Genomic DNA, 12,333 nt, shown 5'->3' on the forward strand with positions numbered 1-12,333 from the left:
GCTGCAATGGACCAAGCTCTCAATGTACCCTGGCCTCCCCCTGCCTGCTGGCTATGCTTCTCCTAGGACACTGGAGCTCCAGACTTGCTCCAGACTTGAGGCTGCTGCTACAATGAGGAAGAAGGCATTGCAATGCATCAGGATCACCTGCTCCTCCTTCCTGTGCCTCTGCCTGATTGTTGGGCTTGCTGCACCTGCTGCTCCTGGCCTCATGAGGGCTCTTCGCCCTCCTGGCCATGCTGCTCTTGGTGTCCTGTGGCTTTGGTGGGGAGAAGCTTCATGGCGGCCCTGCAGTAGGATGGATAAGGGAGATTGCCCCTTTCTTCTTTGCATCCCAAAACCCTGTATTCCCTGGCCATTGAGCCCTCAGCCTCTACCCCTGTGCTGTAAAGGTGAACAAGACATGCAACTTTCTGCTGATCTTGACTGCTCTCAGATAGACTGCTCCTGTCTGGCACAGACCTCTGAGGCTTCCATCTGTCCCACTGCAGGACTGCCACAGAGTTCCTGCCTGCTGAAACCATGCAGGACATGGGAGGGACACAGTCTGAAGGCAAAGGTGGGTGAGATAGTGTGGCTCCACTGGCAACTGCTGGTGAAGGAGCCAGCAAAATCAATCCATCTGAGAGCAGCACAAGGTCAACAGCAGCAGGTATAGGATGGGGGCTGGTCAGCTGAAGCTGTGGAGGCCTCCAGCCTTGTAATCCTGCACAGGGAAGGCAGAGGTTTGCTCCAGAGTTATGGCAGATCATTGCACAGGAGGCCTCTGCCCCAGGGATCCCGCAGCTCCCCAATTTAGATCATCCCTGGAGCCAAGAGGGTCAGGGCAGGTTGCTTTGTATGGTTTGCATTGCACGGCATACTGGTAGCATTGAGTTGTGCATCTTGCTTGCCTTTGCAGCACATGGGTATAGGCCAGAGACTTGGCAGCAAGCAAAGAGGGGGTTTTGGGGTGCAAAAGAGGAAGAGGCAATCTCCCCATCCCTTCTCCATCCCACTGCAGGGCCACCATGGAGATCCTGCCCACTGAAGCCACAGGATGGCCGAAAGCAGTCTGGCCAGGACAACAAAGAGTCCAGCAGCAGTTGCTGGAGGCCCATTAGCTGGCCAGAAGCAGGGGGAAGGACCAGGTGATACTGATGTGTCACATGGTCTTCTGCCTCATCATATGGTAGCACCAGGCAGAGCAAGACTTGAGCTCCAGGCCTGATGGAGTGCAAACCATGGTTGCCGCCTGCTTCAGAGTCACAACATGAGATGTGAAAGAGAGGGGCCCTCAGCTGCATAGTTGCCTGGGACTGGTGGGAGAAACACTTTCAGGTGCTTGGAGAGACAAACAAGAGGCAGCCTCTGGTTCTTGCTGGCTCAGTAAATCCATGGGGCCACTATTAAGGAGCCTCCAAATCATGCCACACATCACCTCCCATGCATAGATTTGGCCACTGAAGTCATGCAGGAAGGGATTGAGCCTTCATGAGGTGACTGGGGAAGAGAAGGAGTCGCTGTGATAAGTGGTGGCTCAGGGATCACTGAGTGGGTACATGGTTGGGCTACTTCCTGTGCTGGCCGTGCTCATGCCCTTCACCAGGGCTTATTTTTGGGGTAGGACTTATTTTTGGGAAAACACACTATTTCTGTTATTGTGTTGACATCCATAGCTACTTCCTATTTATTCAAAGACTCTTGGAAATGCTGATTTCATACAGGAAACAAATATAGCAAGTATATAGCAAGAGGCCGCGCGGCGGCGGCAGAGCGAGGCGGCGGCTGCGGAGGCGAAGCGAGGCGGCGGCTGCGGAGGCGGCGGAGGCCGCAACGGCGGCGGTGGAGGCCGCGCGGCGGCGGCAGAGCGAGGCGGCGGCGGCGGACGCCGCGCGGCGGCGGCAGAAGAAGCGGAGGCCGCGTCATTACTTTAATCAAACACTGATTAATTCATTACCTCAAAACTTACAACTTTTCTACCTCATCGCCTATATCAACGATTAGATAATCAATTTCTATAAAATATTTTATTAATGGTTTAATTGATTTATTGTTTTTAATTGATTAGTGTGATTAGAGTGTTTAGTGCAAATAGTGTGATTACTGACTAGTTTAAAAGATCGAAATTCATGTAATTTAATTGAATAGCAAAATCAATGATTTAGTGAATTTAAATGAACAGTGTGATTAATGATTAGTGTAATTAATTGATTAGTGATTAGAGTAATTAATTGATCAGGCTGATTGTTGCTCAGGAATATTATCTGACTTGAGAGAGTACTGCAATTGATTGTTTGATGTAATATTGGCTATATAGATTACCCAAAATTGTTCCTTTAATTAATTCAATCAACGTAATATTTTAACAATCCTACCATGCCAAAAAGAAAATCCTACGCCAAACTACAACCTAAAGAGAAGATAATCCACACCAATGAACCACAAGACTTCTGCACATGCCTTAAATGCTACAAAAATCTAAAGGATAATGAAAAATCCATCAAATGTTCTCTGTGTAAAAAATACGCTCATCATGACTGCTTGGGATTACCTGAGCAAATGATTCAATACCTAGAATCATCCAATGAGTTTCCATATTTCTGCAAATCATGCAGACCCAAACTGAATCTGTCTGAAAGAGTTGATACCATCGAAACCATTGAAACATCCCATACCATCTAAACCATTAAAACATCCCTTAACACCATAGTAACATCCCTGGACGCCGTAAAAGAAAGAATATCCATCCTTGAAAAAAAAGACACAACGCAAAAACCTGAACATCCAATAGCTACAAACCACATCTCTACCCAACAACCACAATCCAATCCAAAACCCAATCCACAAATAAACACAACCCAGACAAATATTGATATCCCAATCCTCATCAGAGAAGCCGTTGAGCGTGAACGGAAACGTCCAAACGCCATCTTATTTGGTCTAGAGGACATCAATGTCAATGATGACATCACAACTGTCCGAAACATCATCAGAGATTATCAAGCATCAACAATCTCCGCTGATGAAATACTTGACATTTCCCGCATCGACCGAGAGCTCAAAAATAGAGATGGCTCTGTGGCCCCACGCTTGTGCAGGGTCATTTGCAAAAATGAATCAAGCAAACGTAAATTCATTTATACTATAAACTCACTCGCCAAAACCAACACCAACCATAAGAACCTCCATTGCCGCCCTGACCTAACCATACAGCAACGTGCCCGCTCCCGTGTACTCCGCATTGAACTCAAAAATGGAGAGAAGGACCTGTACATTGACTACCATGCTGACTGTATCAAAAGTAAGCCACGCAACCCAATACTCAGCTTTTACCCTCAACCACAACCCTACCTCAACCGATCCACCATCACCCAAGACTAGGCATGCACGCCCCCAACTACCTCAATTCCAACTACTGCCGGCCTTAAATGCAAACTACTCAATGCAAGAAGCCTCGTGAATAAAATACCTGAATTTCTCATTCTCCTAAATATGGCTAACTTCGACATTATATTTGTCTGTGAAACATGGCTCAATGCATCTCTCCCCGACTCCATTACCACAGTAAGAGACTATCATGTTTACCGATCAGATCGTGAAAATCATCGAGGAGGTGGTGTTGCTATATTCTATAAAAAATCCTTACATCTAAAAAATATCCAAGTTACCCAGAAGCTTGCTCTTCCTGAAACCATCATCTGTGAACTATCCTTAAATATCACAATTCGATTCTTACTATGTTACAGAGCACCTGATTATGACATCGAACATGTAAACAAGCTAAATACATTACTAACATGGGCTGCATCCTGCCCATACCCTTTTATCCTTCTTGGTGATTTCAATCTACCTCATATTGACTGGACCCTAAATGATTGTACAACTGAAATCATACACACAACCTTCTACAATGCTATTACAAATCTGGGATTGGAACAACTAGTAACCAACAACACTAGACTAAACAACTGCCTCGATCTCATCTTCTGCAATAGTTTGAATTTAATTTACGAATACAAACTAAAGAACCCTTTTCCAGTAGTGACCACAATATGATTGACTTTTGTCTCAACATACGTCCACACAAAAATCACCACAATGACGTAATCCCCAATTGTAACTTCAAAAAAGGCAACTATGATCTTATAGACAATGATCTCTCATCCCTTGATTGGCAATCTCTATTCACTGGATGCAATACTGTTGAAGACCATTACAACATATTTTTACTTGAAGTCAAAAGAGTCATCAAACTATATGTTCCAACAACAACTCCCAAAACAAAACAAAAAAGCAGATTACCCATATCAATAAGGAAACTTCAATCCAAAAAGAGATCACTCTGGCGGAAAAACAAATCTGGTCACGTTACCAATTTCAAAAACCGATACAAAAATTTATGCCACCAGATAAAGACCGAATGCACCAATTATCACATTAAACAAGAGGAAAACCTTCTAAGCACCAATTCCACCCGTGCTTTTTACAATTTTGTAAACAACAAACTAAAGACTCAAGGTCCATCCCTCCCTTGATAGGACCTGATGGTAAAGACTGCAACGACGACACCATTAAAGCCAACATCTTTAACACATTCTTCGCTCAGTATTTGTAAACAGCAATGGATCATGCCCAGTATTTCCTAGCCGTACCACAGATAACAACAATGATCTAATACATATCGATTTCACAGAAGACAATGTTGAAAAATCACTACGCAATCTAAAACCATCTCTATCTATTGGACCGGATGGAATATGTGCCTACTTCTTAAAAAAGCTATCCACTGCCATAGCCAAACCTCTAAGCATAATCTTTGAAAAATCTTTCAGGACCAGCTCCTTGCCAAAACTATGGTCACAAGCCATGGTCATCCCCATCTTCAAAAAGGGAGACCGCAGCCTAGTTGAAAATTACAGACCAATCTCTTTATGCTGCGTCACCTGTAAAGTCATGGAATCAATTATTAACCAATCCATCATCCTCCACTTAGAAACAAACAGCCTGCTCTCCAATAAACAATTTGGTTTCAGAAAAAAACTATCATGTAATCTGCAACTCTTACACTGCAAAAACATATGGACTACACAACTCGATCAGGGCAAAGCAATAGACGCAATCTACATAGACTTCTGTAAAGCCTTTGATTGAGTGGTACACAACAAACTACTCCTAAAACTAAAATCGTATGGTATCTCTGGACACCTGCATAACTAGATAGAAGCATTCCTGTCAAACAGACAACAAACGGTCAAAATTGGGAGCGTCCTATCAAATTTTGTACCTGTCAACAGTGGTGTCCCCCAAAGTAGTGTTCTAGGACCAACTCTCTTCATACTCTACATAAATGACCTCTGTGATCATATTAAGAGCAATTGCGTTCTCTTCGCTGATGATGTAAAGCTGTTCAATACCACAGACAATACTGCTACCCTACAAAAAGATCTTGACTATGTATCTGAATGGTCAAACAAATGGCAACTTCAAATCTCAACAAATAAATGCTCTGTCTTACATATTGGCAAAAAAAATCAGAAAATAAAATACAAGCTGAATAGTCAAGATCTTGTTGATGACCCAAGCTCTGTAAAGGACCTTGGAATACTCACCTCTAATGATCTAAGTGCTAGAGCCCACTGCAACTACATAGCCAAAAAGGTATTAAGAGTTGTTAACCTAATCCTACGTAGCTTTTTCTCTGGTAATATCACACTACTAACCAGAGCATACAAAACATTTGCTAGACCAATACTCGAATACAGTTCATCAGTCTGGAACCCTCATTACGTATCTGATATTAGCACAATTGAGAAAGTCCAGAAATATTTCACAAGAAGAGTTCTCCACTCTTCTACTCGTTGTAGAATACCTTATGCCACCAGACTTGAAATTCTAGAACTAGAAAACCTTGAATTACGCCGTCTTCGGTCTGACTTAAGCATGGTATATAAAATCATACATTGCAATGTCCTACCTGTCATTGAATACTTCAGCTTCAACCATAACAACACAAGAGCACACAATAGATACAAACTCAAAGTAAACCGCACCAAACTTGATTGCAGGAAATACGACTTCAGCAATAGAGTGGTCAATGTCTGGAATACTCTACCCGACTCTGTAGTCTCTTCCCCAAACCCCAAAAACTTTAACCTTAGACTGTCTACTATTGACCTCACCCCTTTCCTAAGAGGTCTGTAGGGGGCATGCATAAGCGCACCAACGTGCCTACCGTCCCTGTCCTACTGTTTCTCTTATTCTTTTATTTTTCTTATATGTACCCATTTCATGTATTCACAACTATGTATACACTTATACTTATTATCTTGTAAACAATTGGCAAATAAAATAAAATAAATAAATAAATAAATAAATAAATAAATAAATAAATAAATAAATTCTAACTGGCAACACATAGAACGACAGGGATTGTCTGAATTGTAACCTTCATCCATTTCAAATTCTTGATAAATATAAGCCCAATACATTTGGTGCCAAGATTAATTTATGAAACTTATTTCTAATCCCTTTAAGTATGTTCTTGTTTATAGGCTACAGATTAATCAAATACATGGTATTAGATGTATGTAGTGAATTAGCACTTTAGAGTACTCCTTGCTACAATATTTTAGAAAATATATTATGTATATATCTTTATCATCTTGAAAGAGTGACAAGGTAATATTTACCCTGCCCATTACCAAAGGAAATGGCATAATAGGTAATAGTAAAAATAGCACTTAGATTTATATGCTGCTTCACAGAGCTTAACAGTGCTTTCTAAGCGGCTTATAGACTATTTTCAGTGTTAATGTATGGTCCTAATTTAGAACCAACTGCTTACTATTTGGATTTAAAAAAAATAGTGTTTTGAAAAACAAAATGACTTTTGTTCATCCCCATCTTTGAATGAAGTCTCATATTGAGAATATTTACAGACCCCTCACATCCCGGACATAAACTGTTTCAACTCCTTCCCTCAAAACGATGCTATAGAACACTGCACACCAGAACGACACAAGAACAGTTTTCCCCCGAAAGCCATCACTCTGCTAAACAAATAATTCCCTAAACAGTGTTCAACTATTTACAAAGTGTGCACTACTATTACGGTTAATCTTCTCATCACTCCTTATCACCCTCCCACTTGTGACTGTAGGACTGTAACTTTGTTGCTTGTATCCTTTCGATTTATATTGACTGTTTCCAGAGGTGGTATTCAACTGGTTTGCACTGGCTCGGGTGAACCGGTAGCAGTGATTTGGTGTGGGTCGCTGAACCGGTGGCGATCATGGCTGGCCACGCCCCCAACCCAGTTGCCCAGTTGCTCATTTGCCCCGGTTGCTCTCCTAGCTTTCCCTACCACATGGTGGCTGGGTGAAGCTCGGGCAGATGTCTCGCAGCTGCTGCACATGCGCACTGTGACTGCAGCCACTACATATGCAGTGCACATATGCAGCAGCTCTGGGACATCTGCCCACCTGCCTATCCGCCTGAAGCACGCTTCTCCTGGCAGATGCGCCTCTTCCAGCCTGGCCTGGCCCAGCACACCTAGCCAGTAGGTGGCCACATGTCCAGCTGTCCCTTTTGCAGTGCCAGAAGCCTCTCCCAACTGGCTGACTACTCTCTTCCTCCTCAGCCATATAGAACAAATGGGCAGAGAAGGGAGCAGCCATCCTTCCGGTTGTGCTGAAAAAGGGGTGGCTGGGAGCGAAAAAAAGTCATTTCCAATCACCTCTTTCCGAGTGCTGCACCAGCAGGCTCAATGGGGTAGACCTGCTTGGCTGGTAGCTAGGATGCAGTGGAGGCAGCGGGTTGAAGAAGCGCAGCAAAGCCTCTTGAAGAAGCCTATAGCCACTGTGTGTTTTTTTCAGTGTGGAAGGAAGGATGGTAAGGTTTCAGGCAGTCGAGAAAGCTGCCTAGCCCAGAGCTGCTGGTGTGTGTGGGGGGGCTGCAGCACACGCCTCGCTTGAATTTCCCAGCCCCAAAAGTGGGAGGGGAGGAAGGCTTTTTCAGGCAATGCAGGACAGGAGACTGGCTGGGAAGAACCCTTGTAATGAGAGATTCTGCCAGGCACTTGGAAGCCTGTGTGTGTTTCAGATGGGTCTCCTTTCATAGAGTGAAAGGAGAGAGGAAGAGAGGAAGAGAGAGGGAAAGAGAGAGACAGAGAGAAAGAGGGAGGGAGAGAGGGAAAGAGAGAAAGAGGGAGAGAGAAAGAGAAAGAGAGAAGAGAGAAGAAAGAATAGAAAGAGAAAAGGGAAAGAAAGAAAGAAAGAAAAAGAGAGACAAAGGAAGAAAAGGGATAGACAAAGAAAAATGGGATGGAAGGAAGGGAGAGAAAGAAAGAAAGAGGGAGGGAGAAAATGAAAGATATATGGATGCGTGGATGGATAGATACATGGAAGGTGGGGGGAGGGAGGGAGAGAGAGAAAAAAGGAGAGGAAGGAAGGACACAAACTCTGGCTTCAGAAGATTTACAGCACAGCAATCTAGAGCTGGAAGGGTCTCACAGGTCATCTTCCAGTCAAACTTGGCAAGTTTAAGACTTGTGGACTTCAACTCCCAGAATTCCTGAGTTAATATGACTGGAGGAGAATTCTGGGGACTGAAGTCCACAAGTCTTAAAGCTATCAAGTTTTAAGACCTCCTGTTCTAGTCCAATCCCTGCTCAGGCAGGAAAACTCTGAGGATGCCAAAATCTGACTAGAGGTCCTGGGAAAGGTGTCAGAATAACAGAATAACACTTAGAAGGGACCTAGGAGAGAACCCTATACCATTTCAGAGAAATGGCTGTCCAGTCTTGTTAAGTATGAGGCATGGACGGGAAAAGTAAGCAATAGGAGCCTCATTCCCGTTTGGTAACACGTGGCTCAAAATGGCTCCAACCCCAAACGGTGACGCGTCAGATGTAATGTTTAATGGCAAAGTCTCGTTGTACTACATTAGCACAGCGTTGGAAGTTAATAAGTCTTTAACCTTTCTAAAAGAATGTTCTTCTCTGTGACCCCAAACCCAAATAGCTTTCTTGTTGAGAAGTCGATGTAAGGGTTTGGCTACTGTTGCCTTGTGAGGCAAGAAGATGTTATAAAAATTGATGAGTCCCAAGAAGGCCTGGAGATCAGCCTTATTTTTAGGTCTTGGGGCATTTTTAATTGCTTTGAGTTTGGTCTCGGTGGGGTGAATCCCTTGTTTATCGAGGAGATACCCAAGAAACTCCACCCGCTCAGTACACAGTTGACACTTATTTTTTTTTACCTTGAGGCCGGCGTCTTTGAATCTATGTAGAACTAGTTTGAGACGCCATTCGAGCTCTTCTTTATTAGGGGCCACAATTAAAACGTCATCAAAATACGGCACAACCCCTTTTATGCGTTGCAAAAGTCTCTCCATTAGACTCTGAAATATCCCGGGAGCTACACTCACTCCGAACTGGAGTCTGTTGCATTTAAAGGCACCTCGGTGTGTAACGATAGTCTGTGCCTCTGCGGTTTCCGTATCAACGGGTAGTTGTTGATACGCTTGCGCTAAGTCTAACTTTGCGAAGATCTTCCCGCCCCCCAGGGAGTGGAGAAGATGTTGAACCACCGGCACCAGATAAGTGCTCTGTTGGAGTGCGTGGTTCAGGGTGGCGCGGTAGTCTCCACAAATTCTGATCGACCCATCCGGTTTGATGGGGGTTACGATTGGGGTCTCCCATCGGGCATGGTCAATAGGCTCCAACACCCCTTGGGCTATTAACTTATCAAGTTGCTCGTCGATCTTGGGTTTAAGGGCGAATGGTACCCGATGAGGCTTAAGGCGGATAGGGACTACTTCTGGATTGAGGTTAAATGATATAGGGGTCCCTTTGTACTTGCCTAAGTTGTCCGAAAAGACGTCCTGGAATTCCTGGACGATGCCTTCTTCCCAGTCGTTTCTCTCAGCATGGTGAATGCCGGCTAATTCAATCCCTAGTGGGGCGAACCATTGTAGGCCTAGCAAACTGGGCCGGTTGCCGTCGACAACAGTCAATGGGAGTGCTGCACTATGATTTTTGAAAGTTACTTAGACTTGACTCACTCCGACGACTGGAATCGTGTTCCCCTGGTAATCCCTGAGGACGCTCCTCTGGGTGCTGAGGTCCTGACGGTGGATGGTCGGGATGAGTTGTTTGAGGGTCTTCCAGGAGACCATCGAGAGGGACGATCCCGAATCGACTTCCATTTGGCAAGGTTGGTTTTCTATGGTGACTCTCACTCGGATTTTCTGTGTGTCTAGTAGCGAAGCGTGGCCGATGGTTGTCGTTTGGTGTGCCTCTTCCCGTTTTGCTTGAAGAGCCGGTGCTCTGTTTCTGTAGGAGTGGTTGTTTTCTTGGTTACCCAAAGCGATGCCGGTTTACAAGAACGTTTCTTGCGGGTTGTCGGAGGGTGTTCTCCCTTCGGCTTGGGTTGGACTCTCTCTTGCTTCTGCAGGCCCGTGCGATGTGACCTCTCTTCCCACAGGCGTGGCAGAGTGTGTAGCAGAATTTGCAGTTGCTTCTCTTATGGTTGGCTCCACAACTTTGGCAGAGTGCGTAGCGGAATTTGCATTTGTGCGGAGTCCTTAGAATTCACGGACTCTGATTGCCCCGAATCCTGATGACTTCTTCTTCATCACTCTTCGGTTTGCGATTCTTTGTTGCCGGAAACTTCTCTAAACCTGGTGAAGTGTCACGGGCGAGTTGACGAGGCGGTGCGTGGTTGCGGTGCCTTCGAGCAGCCGACTTCCTGGTTTCTTCTGCTGCAGTAGCATAGGTGACGGCCTTTGGAAAGCTGACGTTGTCTTTCTCCATAGGTCTTCGGTGCCCGTGTCGTGCATCTAATCCCAGAACTGGGCAGCTATGGCTTTTCTGTTGTTCTCTCTGGTAACACTCGTGTCTTCGCGCCAGTGTTGATGCTGTGGATGCATAATGAGCCTGAAGGAGAGGTGCGAGGGTGTCCCAACCCATTTCTGTTACTTCAGCCGGTTTTGCGATTGCTTTAGCCACCCGGAATACGACAGGCCCGCAGTACGTCAAAAACACCGCTCTTTTCTTGCTGGTGGACACGTCCTCTAAATTGTTGGTTTCCAAGAATATCTGGAAACGTTCCATATACGACTCCCAGTCTTCTTTGTCTGGGTCAAAAGGAGCGGGTGGTATAGCGCCGCCTGACATCCTGTCGATGTAGGTGTGCTTTCAACCACGTGCTTCGGTTGGTGCTCTGTAGGGTTTAGCCAGCTTTATTGTCTCCGCATCCCATCCTCGTCGCCAGTGTTAAGTATGAGGCATGGGCGTAGAAACGGAGACGAAACTGCTTCTTGTGAACTTCAGCTCTTTATTTAAAGCATGATAACAGAGACAAAAAACCCCGGATAGCGGCCGCCCTTTTATAGAGTGAACGGCTATCCGGATGACCAATGGATGTTGTTATAGGGTTTGAACCTCGTCCAATGGGACTCGGCCCACCAACAGCCAGTCAGATTGCTTGGAATTAACCAATCATAACTTGCCATTATAAGGGCCAATAGGAAGTGCAGGATTATGATCCTGCTATGCAAATGAATCTTTATTAATTACATTTCTTTAGTTCACAACAAGTCTTTTGTTAAAAACTTCCAGTGTTGGAGCACCCAGAACTTCTGGTGGCAAGCAATTCCAGTTTCTCCTTACTTTTAGGTTGCTTCTCTGTTTGTTCAGTTTCCATCCTTCTGGTGCTTTGGAAAATACATTGTTTGCCTTCTGGTGCTTTGGAAAATATATTGTCCCCCCCTTCTTTCTGGCAGCCCCTTAAAAGCCTGTTGCCTATCACCCTCTTGAGTAAAGCATGTGAGCCATTTCCTCCTTTCAGTGGTCCATGAAAGTACATCTATAGTATGCAGATAATAAAGTCAAAAAAGGTGAACAACATTTTTACAGAACTATAGATAAGTTGAGGCTGGGTGACAAGGAATGGCTGGGAGGGGAGGGGCCAGGTGAGGCACCCCTTGATGTGAGTGACATTGAGTTGGCCACGCCCACCCAGTCACATGACCACCAAGCCATGCCCACCTAGTCACATGACCACCAAGCACGCCCACCCAGTCACATGACCACTAAGCCACACCCACCCAGTCACATGACCACCAAGCCACGTCCACCAAATAAGCCACGCCCACAGAACCAGTAGTAAAAAAATTTGAATTCCACCACTGACTGTTTTCTAGTATGATTTGATTGTTGATTGTACCCTATGACTATCATTAAGTGTTGTATGTTATGATTCTTGATTCTTAATGAATGTATCTTTTCTTTATGTATACTGAGAGTACACCAAGACAAATTCCTTGTGTGTCCAATCACACTTGGCCAATAAA

The 12,333-nt window shown here is 44.8% G+C and overlaps 1 protein-coding gene across 3 annotated transcripts in view; it reads right to left on the bottom strand.

The window, feature by feature from the left end:
- The window catches only part of KCNH8 (potassium voltage-gated channel subfamily H member 8), a 268,908-nt gene that overhangs the window by 35,182 nt on the left and 221,393 nt on the right, over positions 1-12,333 (bottom strand). The gene's annotated exons all lie outside the window — the stretch shown is intronic.

The sequence above is a fragment of the Notechis scutatus genome, chromosome Z (genome assembly GCF_049901735.1).
Source record: "Notechis scutatus isolate UNSWTSFEM ecotype Mainland chromosome Z, rNotScu1.2, whole genome shotgun sequence".
Lineage (NCBI taxonomy): Eukaryota > Metazoa > Chordata > Lepidosauria > Squamata > Elapidae > Notechis > Notechis scutatus.